Source organism: Takifugu flavidus, chromosome 6 (assembly GCF_003711565.1).
Source record: "Takifugu flavidus isolate HTHZ2018 chromosome 6, ASM371156v2, whole genome shotgun sequence".
Lineage (NCBI taxonomy): Eukaryota > Metazoa > Chordata > Actinopteri > Tetraodontiformes > Tetraodontidae > Takifugu > Takifugu flavidus.
The window spans coordinates 12,904,832-12,920,680 of record NC_079525.1 but is presented as its reverse complement, the minus strand read 5'-3'; the positions used below and the strand labels follow the sequence as shown (position 1 = coordinate 12,920,680).

At 46.5% G+C, this 15,849-nt stretch overlaps 1 protein-coding gene across 4 annotated transcripts in view; it reads right to left on the bottom strand.

The window, feature by feature from the left end:
* add3a (adducin 3 (gamma) a) overlaps positions 1 to 15,034 on the bottom strand; it is a 41,712-nt gene extending 26,678 nt beyond the window's left edge. Inside the window, exons 1-2 of one of the 4 annotated variants that reach the window (XM_057035333.1) lie at positions 14,897 to 15,034; positions 6,480 to 6,519 (exon numbers count right to left, since the gene is read on the bottom strand). The gene's annotated coding sequence lies outside the window, so the exon portion shown is untranslated. Of the gene's footprint in view, positions 1 to 1,705; positions 1,928 to 6,479; positions 6,520 to 12,777; positions 12,795 to 14,896 lie in introns of those variants that run through there. The other 3 variants (XM_057035335.1, XM_057035334.1, XM_057035332.1) reach the window with 3 other exon arrangements.
* Positions 15,035 to 15,849: the final 815 nt, after the last annotated feature.

The following is a 15,849-nucleotide window of genomic DNA, read 5'->3' as shown; positions in this document are numbered from 1 at the left end:
ATGAAATTTAACCGCAAAAAAGTACAAACGCAACGGCGCGCCGATGGTGCGCGGATAGCTTTACGCATAGCTAACTCGCGCTGCCGCCCCCGACAGATGGAAACCATGCTGCATGACATAATCACAAGCAGACCAGCCAAAGCCATTTACCACGCGCACGCACACGCGCGTGGACACACACACACACCGTTACATAAACCGGTGATTTACAACACAAGTTTGACACTCGTTTGAAACACAAAAACACACACGTGGGGGGGGGAGAAAAGTGGAAACATAAGGAGGGAAACCAAAGAGGTCATGTGAGACAGGAGGAATGAGCAATATCACGGGGATAAATGACTCTAACACAAATAAATGACCCAAACTGTTAATACCAAAGCAGGCGTGTGGTGTTTAATCTCGAGGGCGGACAGGAAATCAGGGCCACTTTTCCCCGCGGCAGCACAAAAGGCGTTCCCGACTTAATGAGAAACGTTCGGAAAGATGGACACCAAACAAAGGTCTCCCCTCACCCCTCAAGTGTGGACAAATATTTGATGAAACGTTTCAGGATTTGTAGCGTAGCGGCCATCGCCATGGCAGCAGTTCCGTGGGAGCTTTTGAAGCTCTCGCAGAGTTAAATCGGACCACAAAGCACCTGTCTCCAAGGGCACAGAACTTCCCAGAAATGGGATTTGAAGTGTACAATCTCAGTGCGTTATTACCTGAACCTATGCATGAAACACAAGTCTATTCAAATATTCTGGAGGAGGACGTGTGAGAACCTGACGGGTTCCTGGAGGCGGCAGGAACGGCGATTTTATCAGACTATAAGATAAAGTCAAGATCAAGTCACTGGCCAGTAACGGGAAAACCGCACCGAGCTGTCAGCTGGATCAGAGGACGGTGGAAAATACCCACAATCCCTTTGCCTTGAGCAAATACTACACCTATGGAGATATGACATTTCAGCTCGGGGGGGTTGTGACAGTTCAGCGGGCAGCTGTTTGCACTGGAGGGTGACAGAAAAAAATATTTAGTGGCCCAAAGGGCTGGAAATTTAAATATTTGAACATGCAAACAGACGCACAACAAAGCACAGAGCAGCCAGATCACAATTCTTCCTCTATGGTATCATCGGTGCGACCAGGAAGGCCGGTCTGCCTGTTCAGGCATCTATAGAGTGTGTAATAACACACATCCTGTTCTCTATACGGAGACGCACAACAACCACAACCAATCGGTCCCTTATCAGCAGCTCTAAAATAAACAGTCACCCGGCAACTCCGCATTCACCTCCACACATTAGAGCAGTTGGGGGTAAAAAGGCAGCGATCTCCACACACACACACACACACACACGAAGGGAAAGCCTCCGTGCGTCCCAAGCCGGCGTGCCCGCCCCCCCACAAGCAGCAACACTGAGCATGCTGACACTTGAGAGGGCGGCAACTCGACTACAAAGCCACCTCGGGCCCATTCAGGGCTCCGGGCTCCATTCTTCTCCAGAGTAAAAAGAGCCCATGTGAAAGGGGAGCGGAGGGCCTCCGCAGTTACGCACGTCTTCACCTCGGAACTTTCTCATGCAAGTTGGACACGCGAGACACGGACTCCCCCCCCCCAAAAAACCCCCACTCTTGCAGCCTTTTAAAGCACACACCTACATCCGAACGCACAGCTACACACACACACAAATATCCGCTCTGAAAACGACACAACCGACCTGTTCGGACGGTCGGTTTGGCGTCTTCCAGCCGCTCCTCCTCTTCACCAGAGACACCTGCACTGCAGTGAGTCCTGCGACTGTGCTGCTCCTCTAACACGCCGCTCCCGTTCCAGCCCTCTTCTCTTTACGCTCCTCCTCCGGGAGCTTCTGTGGTTTTCCCCTCCGTCCTGGCTAAATCAGGAGCCGCTCTGCTTTATCTGCTCTCGCCCGTTAAAAGGTATCTGCTGCAGAGGAGTCGCGGGGAGGGGGGGGGGGGGAGAATGGAGCGTGCGAGTCCAGGCGGGGGCGGGGGTGGAAGGGGGGGAGGGTCGGAGCCCATTTAAATTCACAAACACAAGAGTGGGGATGACAGGGTCCTGTCCCCTCAGGGGGCTTCAGCGAAATTAACCTTTAATTCATGGTTTCAGATTTAAAGATGAGAGGAAAATCCCGTTTCAGCCCTCGCTCACTTTTTATCCCTTAATATTTGAATTAAACACCTTTTCTGCCTCTGCACTGACGTTCAGAGGTCCTCCTTGAAACTTTCTACCCTCCACTTTCCCTCCATTAAAGGCTCCCCCCTCCTTCCCTCCCCTTTTCCCTCCTCCAAAAGACACCCAGCACTTTCCCTGATAGCTGCTTAACAACTTCCTTGTGTGAGGAATTTCCCTTTAAACAAAGGAGTGCGAGAGGAGACGGCGTGAAGGAGAAGATCACATGGCGACCAGCACAATAACAACTGTGTCTCAGAGTAACGCAGCATCCCAGCAAACATGCGGGATCAATATCTGGCGAAGATCAATTGTGACATCATGTCCTGAGGCTAAATGTTCAGTAAGAATGGCTGCTAATTAGCTTAGCATGTAATAAAAACAACATCCGAGCAGCATCTAATTATTCTCGAAGGCGAATTTCAAAGAGGAATCGTTCAAAGGGCCCCCAGTGTGTGAGGAAGAGGACCGTTTTTTCTTCTGTTTCCCATCTTCATCTTGTTTGTCCTCACATCATAAAAAAAAATCCCCTTCGTGGAAGCATTTTGCTATTGTCCCTGCATGTTTTGCCACAAGGTCCCATCTGGGCTCAGATTTGATCATTAATTTCGATGCTTCCGGAGGGTGAAGTTAATCATTCCGAGAAGAAATCCAGCTCCTTGTGCTGAACCAGGGTGGTCCGGGCCACACTGGGCCACCTCCGATAGCTGTCAGCCCACTTTAGACATTACTTTTAAAGGTCTGTCCTCCAATTAATGGTGAGTTGTTGTCGTCCCATCTAGATTTACTGGTATATATTTACCTCCCAAAGGGAAACGTGCAAATGCTGCTATAAAAAGGAAAACATCTAACTAATGCGAACTAAATGTACTAGAATAACTTGATAAACTCACTCCATCTTTGTATTGTCAAACACAGAAGATGCTTCTATTTTGGACCGTTACCTGACAACAGTTATAAGGAAGCAAAAAGACTCGCCACCCTCTTTAGCCGTGAAAGGGGAGCGAATCAACTCCGCCCAAAATCAATTTGGAATTAATTATTTAAGTCAAAGAGGGGAGATTGTGGGTAGTGGCTCCTTGGCCGACCTAGTGAGCAGCCAGCTGTCAGCTGGTGCGTGGCAGGGATTCCCTTTCCCCGACTCGCCTGTTAGCGTGCGTGGCGAGCGCGGTGTCATGTTTGTCTAAACTATGTCTACCCAGAGCTGCCAGATTCCCCAGACTGGAATATTAAAGACGCGCCGAAACGAACGCCAGCCTCGTCTGGAACGATTTATTTGTTCCTGTCAGACAAACATCCGAAGTGTCCCCAACGGCCACGCGTCCTCGAAAACGACCGAAATGAAACCCGGAGCCACGCCCATTAATCTGGGACGGTGCATACCTGCACCAGAATAAACCTTGACCTCTGACCTCCCGAAGCTCTGCGCCCGATTCAAGGCTTCGCCTGCCGTTCTCCCTGCGTTATAAATGGATACGCGTCTACATTATTTACGAGTCCGAATGCACACGCTAACGTTTTACAATACCTCATCCGAGGACAGGAAGGTGGACAGAGCGGCGCGCTTAGCTAAAAAGGCACTTATATGCTTACTTAGCAGTAATAAGCACCCTTGCGTTTGGTAATTATATACTCTCCATGTAAAGGAATACAGAAGAATAAGATTTACAGTCACTATAAAATTGTAAATCTAGGCTGGTTGTTAAAGACGAGTGTTTATATGGTCAGAGCAGACCGCAGTGAGACTTGGACACTATAAATCTCCAGTTCGTACATCTTTCTTTAGTTTGGAGTCAGTGCAAATGTAGAAAACGGTCAAATGGCCAAACTTTCTTTATCCTCACTGTTGTGTCGATCATATGGACCTGGAATATAGACCGCAGCTGTGTCACACGTGCCCCCCCCGACCCCCCTGCAGACTATCAATGAGAAACAAAACACCAAACAGGGACAAACAAGCGAATTAAAAAGGAAAAAAGAGGACAATTTTGAATTTGAGCTCCATCAGGGCTGATTTTTTTCCATTCTTATGAACCAAATTTAGTCAATTTAACGCCCGAGGCCACCTTGCGTCAGAGGGATGGGGACGTGCTAGTTTGGGTTGGGGAGGGGGTTCCTCTCTAACTCTCCATGCTGACAGTAACAGCATATGACAGAGGTAAACACAGTGTCCCGGCTAATGGGTCCGTGTCCAGCGCGAGGTCAGGAGGACACCATTACGGCAAGAACGCACACTGAGCTGCGGACATGGATTTCACCTCGCGGTGGAACCCTCTATTTACACGTTAACAACTTAAAATGGTGAAAGGTTATTTAAAATGGCTGTAAACGGGCTGAACACCGTGGCGGCGTCTTCTGGTGGGACGGGCACAGAAATAACCTGCAAGCTGATTTAGGAGTTTGAAATCTGCAACAAATCTGACATGGTACGGTTAAGACACGCAGTAAATCTCACACTTATCGCCTCCGTTCTTTCCAAATCCCCCCCCCCACTCGTTGGTATGCGTCAGATTCAACGATTTTATTTGATAAGGACACATTTTGGAACCAATTTTGGCGAGGGTGATGGAAAATGAACTGTTTTGGGGTTGTTTTTTTGTGTAATTGCGGGAAGCGTTTATTCGCCTGTCATGACGTTCTTCTCAATAAAAGTGAAGGGGCAGAAAACTCTAACAAAAAAAAGGTGTTCCACTCATATACACGATAAATATCACCGCTGTTTTCTTCATCATCGCATGAAAATGGATTTAAAATGCTGGCGGAGGAGATACACAAATGGATGCAAATGCAAACAGGCGTTTGCTTCCTGTAAGTCTGGTCTGACTCTTCCTCTTCTTCCTCGTCCAGTACATTTTCTCCTCTAGTGTCATGAGGAGGCTGTGGTGAATCAGCCTATTGAGGTGGACAGAGATGAGCACAAACGTGTCTGTGAGGAGAGAGCAGCCGTCTGGCCTCGCTCCGCACAAAGCCGCCGTTTGTGGCCGAAAGGGACCGTGTCAGAAAACGCGTTGGGTTTTTAAAGGTAAAAACCAGCCGCTCCCCAAATCACCGCAGATGTGTTCACGCGTCAAATGAAGCGCACGTTCAAGCATAACAAAATAAGGACAGAACCCAGAGAAGTCACACTCAACATCTGTTATTTATCAGGGACACACCCTTGCAGGGTGTGTGTGTGTGTGTGTGTGTGTGTACGCGGAGCATTTCGCTAGCAAAGGGGGCACATTTTGACACAGGGACGCACGCAAACACGCACGAGCACCTGGCACCCCGGGGATTCGAACCCTGCGGGGTGCCGTGGCTCGCTCAATACTTGAAAATCAATAAAAGCGGATTGTCTAGGATACGTCACGTTCATCAGAGTAATAAACTTGTGTTTGGAGGGCTCGGTCGGACTTTATTACTCAATAATCTGTTACATTCGCCAAGAATGTTATGAGTTACAGCAGTGGCTCTGCCTTCAGACTGCATTTTATTGTTTATACTGCGGTTACTGCACATGCACACACATATACTGCATATATATATATATATATATATATATATATGTGTGTGTGTGTGTGTATATATATGAGAGAGAGAACAGATTACTATTCTGAGGGTAAAAAAATGGAAGATGAAAACAAAAGATGATGGACTGTCAACGTGGAAACGTTTGACCTGATGTTTTTGTATTTAAATAAATGGCTCATGTGGTTTGTATCTGATTCCATCCTTGGCCTTCAAATGACAGCACCTTCCGGATTCTTCCTCCCTTTCTAACCCCCCCACCCCTTTCACACTGCACGGCAAAAGACTTCTAACTTTATTATATGATCTATTCGTTGCATGCAAATTACACAATCATTAGACAGGTTTTATTGGATGTAATTGGGATTTTAACGTTTGAGCTCATGTTAGCAGTGCAGCGCATGTTGAAAACTTCATTAAGGGATTACATCAAAAGCCGTAAAGCCATTTTGCAACATGTTGTAATTGATGGAGCATTAGGGACTCAACCAGATGGCTCCTCTGTCATCTGCACTGTCATAAATAATCCCAAATAAAGTTGTTCATAACCGTAGAGATTCATCCTGTCTGACGGAACCAACTCAAAGTGAAGAAAATACCCCAAAATATACGTTTAGGTACGGCCTAGTGAGCCTCTGGGGTTTATGGGAGACACTTTCTGCCATTACTGCCGCTCCCGCGGGCTGAGGTGAAAGGCATTATGGGATACGTAGCTGTCCCAAGCCTGCCCAAGCTCAAAAGGTCAGAAGTACCGCGCGTTGAGTGGTGTGAGGAGGAAGAGTGGAACGTCTTACCTGTCAGGCGTCCGGTTTATAATGCCACGCCAACGTTGACCTAAGAACAGACACAAACCCAGAATTACACGCGCACTCACACACGCGTCACTGCGTCATTTACTCCTTATCTGGTTTTAAAGGCCACAAATGCCAGAAACTGGCGGCAAAGAGGCGAAGTAAACAACCTGGAAGTGAGGAACACGGTCCCTTGCTGCCATCTAAAACCTCGTTGTCTGCTCTGTAATTTAGCAAAATTGACACACTCAGAGATTGTAATCAAAAAGGAGACGTATGAGGGTCACAAAGCCCTGTAATCTCAAATCCACGACACCGGCTGTAATTATGGGAACGCAGAACAATTTAGGAAACAGTCGCAGTGTTTCCAAGCAGGACCGACGAGAGTTCTCTTTCTCCCCAACGTAAAGAACACATGTACATTGTACTTGTGAGTCAGGTGTCAGCAGTTTCCAGGCTGAGATGGGTTCCGTGCGTATGGATACATGTCAGACGGCCCGAGGGACCCCCGATAGTCATCTGACATCTGCACAAACACCAACTGTGTCAACACCAGGGACCGACACAGAAGGACACGTGAGCTATTGATAGAATGTGAGATTTGTTTTCTCTAAAGGGTGGCGCATCAACATTCCAGTATAACGATAACTGGCTACTGGGGATTTAGGGACTGGGCTAAAATAACACATCAGAAATACCAACCTCTCACCTACAGTGTATGATAGGTCTGAATAATGGTTTAATAATGCACCTGTGGAAAATTCAACTGGTTGGACCCCAATATGAGGCTAAAAAACAAACTCCAGAGCTCATTGACAGGCCTGTTGACATGGAACATTTCTGCTGAATGTCCCCCAGAGCTCAGTGGCCTCATCATTCCGGAATGAAGGAAGACGTTTGGAGCCACCAGAACTCTTTTTAGAGCAAAATGGGAAATTTCAGAACACGGTCTTGGTATGACCAAATACCCAGAGGTGTTTATTTGTTGCCCAGTATGTCTCAGAGGCCATGAAGACTTGAGTCTGCCAGTCTGGTCCATGAAAAGGAAGCTAAAATGCTAGCCAGGCTAGCCGAAGCCATCTCAGTCGTACCCGTCGACCCTGCGGCGGCCACAACAGTCGTGGTCAGACTCAGGCTGGACATAATAACACGCTTCCTGCTGTCACCAGAGCTATTAATAACCCCCGACTACAGCAACTGGGGCAATCAAAGCAAATTCCAGGTCATCATTCAGCGAGCTGAACATTGTATTAGATACACTAATTGTGATTTTTGAGGGAGAGACGCAGAGAGACAAGAATAAACAGCACAGTTGCGTAACAGCTCTCCCCACCGACCGCCAGGACGGCCTCGGCGTTAGTGGATGTGACTGTGAAGCTGCGGGCCGCGGGCCACAGCGCGTCATTAAAGGCATTCACATCACCAAACTGTGATTATTTATGGTTTTGTCATTTGATTTTTGGGATTTTAAACCTCAGCTGCCTCCATGTAGAGTTGGACAGCCCGCTGTGGAGAAGCAGAGGACTCCAGGTTTGGTGGAAATATCTGCTGAAGGAGTCATATTAATCCTTTAAAATGCTTTAAAACACTAATGATCAAATGTCAAACTGCCACCTTCTGTAGTGTGATGTGTTACATAAAGGGACCACAGTGGAAAAACCCTCTGGGATGTTTGTGGCGGGGCTTTTTACTGCTTTTATTGACTGTTGAGTCTTGTGACTACTGTGGCAGGTTTAAAAATGAGCCCATGATGACAGTTCACAGCAGAATTATGTTGTGCATCAATGTAATGAATAGAAGAACAACTTTTCTGTAGCAACAAATCGGGATAAAAACAGTGTTTTTCCTTGATATGTCCCATTTAAGTCCCAAAGATCAGTGCTGTTTTCTTCCCCCGCCATTTCATTACGCAGGGGGAACCCCACCCAAGAACAAACACACTTAAATCACTGGAGCCATTAACGCATCAGCTCATCACATCCAACATTCAGCCTCGCGGTTGCGACCTGACGGGAGGTTTGAGTCAGGAGTCCATAGCATATAACGGGTTCTTCTGTGGGACAACTTATCAAACGTTCCCTAAACTTATTCCATCGTCCACAGTCCAGTGAGGCTGTGGGAACACTGGAAAGGCACACACTCACCATCCCAGATCCCAACCCAGCAGGATCTTCTTCAGCCAGATCAAGAAATGTTAATCCACTTTGGATAACTCCCTAAAACAGCTTGTTTGGAGAGAAACAACATAACACCAGCCAAAGAAACCGGTGGGATGATGCAGATTAACCAATAGTCCAGCTACTAAAGTATAAAAGTTAGCCTTTTTTAGCAGAGTTGGATCTAAAGGCTGAAGAACCCCACATGGATCTACCAGTCAGTGTTCCACATCACCCTGATAGCCGAGTTAACAAGAAGAGAACTTCCTTTACGGATGAATCCTGAAAGACTCCACGATAGTAGAAGCAGCTCTGTAGCTGAGGCTGACAGAGAGTATTTACACTCCTAAACATGTGACATTTGTTGCCTAGCTGACATGGGGAGCAGAATAAAGTCCATAAATGTGATGTCTTCACGTCCATGCTAGCATTAAGGGTGTGGGCCAACGTGTCCTCGGCTACCTTCTCCAAGTGAACACCCAGGATTTCCAGAACAGTTGGAAAACGTGGTCCTTCCAGTGTGTCCCTTGGGGTCTCCTCCCATCTGGACGTGCCTGAAACACCTCCTCAGGGAGACGTCTGGGAGGAATCTTAACCCAACGCCCAAACCGGCTCAACTCCAGACAGGAAGGAGCGGCAGATCTCCTTGGGGCACCTAAAATTTAATTTTAAGACCATTTCCATCTTTCAGCCGTGTTATTAAAATGTATTGTGGCTGGCTGCTAGCGAAGGAGCGCTTTAAATAGTTCAGATGTTCACGGCCTCCCATAAATACCCAAACAAACCCTTTGGGGTTATAGAATTGCTTCATTTTAGACACTCCTGCATCGTCAGCAGAGGTCAAATACAGCGTGACCTCATTCTTCTGAGGTACTTTTAACTGAAATATACATATTTGCTTTCCTGTTTGGACTAAATTGGAACACTGATGTGAACCGGTGGCCGACAAATAAAATTCCACCTCTCCGTCTCATTTTGGGAAGAGTTTTAAAAACACAAGCCCATTTGTCACTTCACCCACAACTATTGGACAGCGCACGAATCCCATTTCCTGGATCACCGGGATCAGAGCTAAACGAACGACCTCATCCTCAGGGCACGCCACAACAGCCTTTTTGACCATGAAAAGGATGACATCACTTCTGTACCACAACTGCCCTTCAAACGGCCTTCGGGCACAAGGAAATATGACGTGACCCGTGTTTTTGCCGTCCCATCTGAAGCCTGGAAGTGACCCCGTGGGCAAACGAGGGGCCTTATCCAGTGATTTCCTCCACTGAGGTGCAGGAAACACGGTCGTTCCTATCCTTCCCATTCTGTGTCCGAGATGTGTGACAGCAGCACGTCGTTCCCGACCAGACACATCCTGGGGCTGAAATCTGTCACGCTCTGTGTGTGTGTGTGTGTGTGTGTGTGTTCTATTATGATTACAAGTAGAATAACAACAATAACACCCCTATAAACCATCATGAATAAGGAAAAAACAAAGAAAGATTGATAGTTTTAAACAAAGAACTACTAATTTGATGGGTTTGTGTCCAATATTTAGGATATTTGGCGGCATCTGGTGTTGAGAATCCCAATGTTTTCTCAAGGCTGATGGAGGAATGTGTGTTTTCACAGGACCGTTACGAGCTCGTCCCGCTCAGAGATAAGACAAAAATCCATTTCAGCGAGTGTGTGACGGCGTTTGGGTGGATCTGTCCTTCACAGGAAGGGTTGTGTCGAAAACTCAGTGCACAGGATGCAAAGCAACATCGCTTCTTGAGTAACCGAAGCTTGCAACAGATTCGGGGTGAGGGCGGGTGTGACGGGGTGCACGGCAAGTCTCCACGGGTCACAGCAACACAACCCCAGAAGCATGCCGTATCCCCACGACGATAACGTATCATCGGGGTCCGAGATGAAACAGAAAAACAGTGTCTTTGAAAGCAAAACTTTCAGTTTCAAATCGGGAAATGAACCCAAACCGCAGCAGTTAGCTTGATCGCACTCCAGAACGCCTCAAAAGCACCGATTCGTCAACCGCCTTCACAAACACAGAAAGCTGACAAACTGCTCAGTGGAGCCTAAAGGGGGCGAGCCAGCAGAATGCAGCATGCATCACTAATGACGCACGCCCCCCCACACCCCCCCCCCGGGGAAGTGAGAAGTCAGCAACATCCCACAGTTTCTCCCTGATACTGGCCTGAATCCAGGGCTGAGAGAGGAACAACGTCTCAACTCAGAAGATAGAGAAATCACCAAGTCACATTGCTGCTGACAAGGATCAGACGAAGGGCGGCTGAAGGTCAGGAGGAGGACACAATCAGGAAGTTACACAGCAGGAAGTCCATCTCTGCACGAGTGTTTAGGCCTAAAAAAAACACACGTGTCACTGCTGAAACAGAGAAAACAACACAACAGATGAATCAGGCAAAATGGGAGGATGCTTGGGTTCATGTTAGCAACCTGTCCTCCACGGCAACAAGCGCCTCCACCCTAATAACCGATCTGCACACAAGCCTAGCAACAAAGAAATAAAAAGCACGTCAACAAACAACGACTGCACGTGGTTTTCGGTGTATTCCAGCGTCACCTCTGCCGGGAAATGGAAAAAACTGGAAAACCGGAGCGTCTGCGCACGCACTTTTTATTTTATTTTACAAATAATTACTTTAATTAGTATGTCAGAGACACCGACAGAGTCACGCAAAGCTAACAATGGAGCCGATATTCAACCTGCCTGAACCTGTCCGGCCTGAACCCACCTCCATCCCCCCCGCCCCTTCTGTCTGTCAACAGAACATCAACCTCTGGGTGGGTTTGAGGGAGAACCACAACAGGAATGCAGATGGTGTGACAGTGCAATCACTCTGCAAAGCTGTTTATTAAGATTACATTAGCCTTTGTGACACAACGCACACGGCAATGACTGGCGGAAAAAGACAGGAGGGCCACAGTCATCTCAGGGTGGATGACACAGCCTTTTGGTTGGGTGAGAACGAGGAGGAGAATCACGATTCCACAGACAAGCTGACCCAGTTACAAACAAGACACAACAGTTTCTAACACACACCTACATCAGCAGCCAAAGAAGCACAATGCTGCCAGCACAGATCTATCTACAGGCGCAGTGTGTGTGTGTGTGTGTGTCACCTGTTGTTAGCTTCAAGTGTCCAGGAAATACGCTTTATGGTCTCCCTGACAAACAACATTTACGACATCATCTGCTGATGGTGTCGGCACGCCCAAGCTTTGGTTCCCTTTTGTGGGTACACACACGTCCACAAACTGCATGGTACCGATGCCATTCCTCCCTTGTTCAGTTACTGTCATCAAATATAATCAGCGAGTGAATAAAAGACGGTTAACCACCGAAGAACCCCCTTCTCAGTAGTGCTCATTAGCACCGTGATGATGAGGTAACAGGAGAAAGTCGGGGAGTTGGTCTTTAGAAATATGTGCAACCATTAAAATGAGTGTTACGGTTTGTCATGCTTCCATGAGCCACACGCAGAACCTGGTAATTGAGGGAATCTCAAAGAAAGACAACGCGGTCGTGCATGAGCTAATGAGCACAAATACTGTACATGCTAGCATAGGAAATATGTGACATGACATTGTCTTCACTGACTGGTGACCTGGAACAGTTTCTAATTTAATCTCCGCATTAATTGGGACCCTCGGGCCCTGGAACGCAGGTGACACCCTTGTTCTCATTCTCACAGTGGCAGTTTTTACCAAACTCAACAGCTAAAGAGAGATGATTATGCTGGGACAGACAGAACCACAGTAAAAGATGATCCTGGTTGTCTGAGATTAACCATCCACGCCTAAAATGGGACTAATTTTAGGTAAAAAAAACACTTTCACATTAGATCTGAATTTTCCTGGTATCAAAAGTTTGACCAAAAGGGAAAAAAATGTTGTGTTTATAGTTTTGGTCAGTGTATAATCCAGTGAGACTATTTTGAGGTTATAATTATGACCACACCTGCAGACACACACACACACAGGCAACACAAAGGTATACAAGTACGCAGGCAACAGATCATGTGTCCAAAATCTTTTTTCTAGGTCAGATCAAAGTCACTAGTTGGGATTAAAATGATCAGAATTCAGATCCATTTTAGCCTCTGCACGTGCACGAAAGCTCCTTTTACCCCCGGAAAAGGACGAAATCTGGCTGTCCTCTCCCTTCTGGTCCTCATCAAGCGCTTCCCGGCCTTCAGAGGAGAATTCCAAACAATCAGTCCGATCCCTCGCGCCACGTCGGCCGCCATACGAACGTCACTCAAAACAAAACATCGGGACTCACCAGCATCACTCGTCAACCCTTCAGTATTAGCGGGGCGCTAAATGAATCGGATTTAAGGGGTCGCGGGAACAAACAGAAGGGGGTGGGAACAGCCAGGAACTATCGCTGCAACTTGACACTGGGTGGATGAACAGCGGCGTTAGAAGTGAAAACAAAGCCTTCCATTGACACTTGTGAGGTCGGCTCATATTCTGCTTAGAAATCAGGAGCTAGCAGGGCCTGGCGGAGCCATACGGCATCACATGATGAGAAAAGAAGATACGTTACGTGTCTCAAATCGGTGATTAAATCGGTAGAACAGATACACAAGCACACATGAGCAGGCTCGATATATTAAAGGTTAATGAACTGGTCCAGCCAAACCTGGAACTGCCTGCTGCAACGAGCCCAGGGGGTGAAACACACTCATACACGTACGCACACACACACACGCGCGCGTCCTCTCACAGAGGAAAAAAACTGAAGTCCAGAACTCCATCCAGGTTTCATAGAGGAGGCAGAACCACATGTTTTTGATAAGTCTTCTAGCAGAGCAGGATGAGGTAATGATGAGGTCACTCTTGTCCTCTGAACAGGTTCAAGTTCACTCTGCGCTTCAAATTACTCTTGGCTCACTAACACTCACATATGCTTTCAATTCTCTTTTGTTAGGTGTAAAAAAATGGAACATAAATACTTTGTTTAAGTTAGATATCAGAAGCAGATAATACCCCAAAGAGACCTTAACAGGGGGGAGCTCCTGCTTTTATGCACAAAGACCTTCGCCGCTCACTTTAGCTCCCGCTCCCACTAACATTCCTGAGCAATCAAGTCAAACAGGCGGTCATGGCTCGTTAGGGGACCCCGCAGACTGTTCTCACTCATCCACTCACTGTCAATAACCCCTCATGCTGCGACTCCGGGGCCGCACCAGAGCCAATGTGTGCGTTAGCGTGTGCGGATGATCTGAGCCCGCTGCTGCTTCAGGTCAGTACAGGAGCTTTCAGGGGAATGCTAACTTTGTCACTCTGAGAGCAACGAAGGGGTCAACAGCAGAGCACCTGTAAGAAACACGCAGGAAGGACAGAGAAGAAGAAGGTGCAGCAGCAACTGGTTCACTGACTAAAGCATTAATGACCATGTAGTGACCTGCGCTCGCTTCAGAAAGGGAGATCAGAGTGAAGGTAGCATCTCAATGCTAACATGTGCTAGATGGGGCATGCCTGGCAAAATGCATCTATCCTCTTTTTGTCATTTATCTTTCCATTCCCACGATAAATAAAGACATTTGTAAGTGAATCGGGTATGTTTTTTTGGAGAAATTAGAAATAGCAACTAATTAGGGTTTCAATTGTGTGTATTACGGCTTCTATTTCAGCATTTTCTGCTGCTTCTGGACCAATTCTGCAATCTGCAAATGTAAAGATGTGCATCTCTAGGACTGATATAGTCCTAGAGATATAGTACAGTATGTCTTATGTTGCTAAAATTGCACATTAATGTTATACTGTCTGTAATAAAGAACAACTGTTAAAAATGCAAATGCTGACTGACTCTATGACATGACACATGATGTAATTCCAACCATTGCATTACCAAAGGCAAATTGGGTCCGCCTAACCCACTTGTGCATTTTTAATGAAGGCTCTCTTTCATCCCAGTGTTTTGATCAGGAACTCTGTGGATTCTGTTTCTAAAATCTGATCGACCTGATTTTGATAAATACCCTGAATGTTGACATAAACAGAAAGGAAGACTTAATTATCAAAATACAACAGAATACTGCAACCTGTCCCCACAAGCTGCGAGCCGAAAGGCTTTTAATGCTCTATAACATCTCAGTAAATCAATAATGAGCACTCTTTGCACAGTCTCAGCAACATTCAGCCGCTGAAGTTGCAGCAGCTCGTGGCGTAATCGCAAACAAAGTAAACATTAGGATACATATAAATATAAGATGTAAAAAATGTTAGACTTTGACATACTTGCTGTTGGAGGTCCACGGTCCACGGTGCTGGCAATCGACCTGGACGTAGCGCAAAGTGTCCCCGGACCTTTTGGCGACGCACGGTTTGAATTCAATGGTTCCGCTCAAGCGCAACGCGGCGGAGCACTTCCGCTGATCTACAGTCGCAGTGATGGCGTCCGGCTCGCCTAAAGAGGGCGGAGCCGTCAGCGCATATGGTGTGTAGATCTAAAACACCGGCTGAGCGGAAACACTCACAATATGGCAGGAAGTAGGTGTCCAGTAGCTCTCACAGGGGGCGCATTATTTTGCAAATTCCGTGCTTTGAACAGGAGCACATGATTTAGTGACGCTATGCTGTTTATTTTATCTTTGTCCCAAAAATGTAGTGGTGTTATATTAGACATCGATTATGAATTCCCTTAGGGCACCGTAACTTGAACGATGATAGAAATGTAAATGCAAACGTGTTGCGACCTCTCTTCTAGTGGCTGTAAATCTATAACAGTGATATTTGATATCTATTACAATGTCTCCATCTAGTGGCTGGACGTCTCTATAACAAAGATACCTTTTTAGGAGACACTCAAATAATGCCAGAGCACAGGAACAGGTCCTGAAACAGTGCGTGTTACCCACACAGTCACGGTTTACAATGATTCTAAAATAATAATAACAACAACAACAGTAATATGTATATCTCTCGATTAACGCATTAAAGTCCTTATTGAGTTTCAGTGTGAATTTTCTTTTTGTTAAATTCTTATTATATGAAAAACTCAAGCTAATTTATCACTGCAAATAACAGCAAACAAGCACTAACATCTGAAACATAATCAATGCAGAAATAGTGTCACTCGAATGCACACATACAACTGCTGTTTCTTGCTGCATTCCGTGTATATTTTCTTGATTTAAAAACAAAACAAAACAACAAAAACACCCTGGACACATAGAGACGCGTATTTTGGC